Here is a 711-nt window from a genome sequence, read left to right on the forward strand (position 1 = left end):
ATTAAACTCATCTCAAACTCACTAGTCATGAGTTTTCCAAACTCTTCACACAAGGATTCATTGGTCGATTCAAATACTATATCATCAACATAAACTTGAACAAGAAGAATATCATCATTAGATGCTTTAATGAATAAGGTAGTGTCGGTGGTTCCCCTTTGAAAATTATTTTCCAACAAGAAGGTACTAAGCCTTTCATACCAAGCTCTTAGAGCTTGTCTAAGACCATAAAGAGCCTTAGTTAATTTAAAAACATGATTTGGAAATTCTTTATGTTCAAAACCGGGAGGTTGAGCCACATACACTTCCCTATCAATAAAACCATTAAGGAAGGCAAACTTAACATCCATTTGAAACATTTTGAAACCCTTATGGGCAGCATAGGCAAGAAGCAACCTAATTGCTTCCATTCTAGCTACCGGAGCAAAAGACTCATCAAAATCAATTCCTTCTTCTTGATCGTAACCTTGGGCCACTAATCTAGCCTTGTTACGAACAACTTGTCCATCCTCACCAAGTTTATTTTTAAAAACCCACTTAGTACCCGTTACCTTCTTACCATCCGGATGAGGTACTAGAGTCCAAACCTTATTCTTGTCAAATTGAGCAAGCTCCTCTTGCATTGCTTTGACCCATGATGGATCCTCAAGAGCTTCTTTGACATTGTTGGGCTCTATTTGTGACAAGAGAGCAAGATTGCTAGGTTCGGTT

Source organism: Arachis duranensis, chromosome 6 (genome assembly GCF_000817695.3).
Source record: "Arachis duranensis cultivar V14167 chromosome 6, aradu.V14167.gnm2.J7QH, whole genome shotgun sequence".
Lineage (NCBI taxonomy): Eukaryota > Viridiplantae > Streptophyta > Magnoliopsida > Fabales > Fabaceae > Arachis > Arachis duranensis.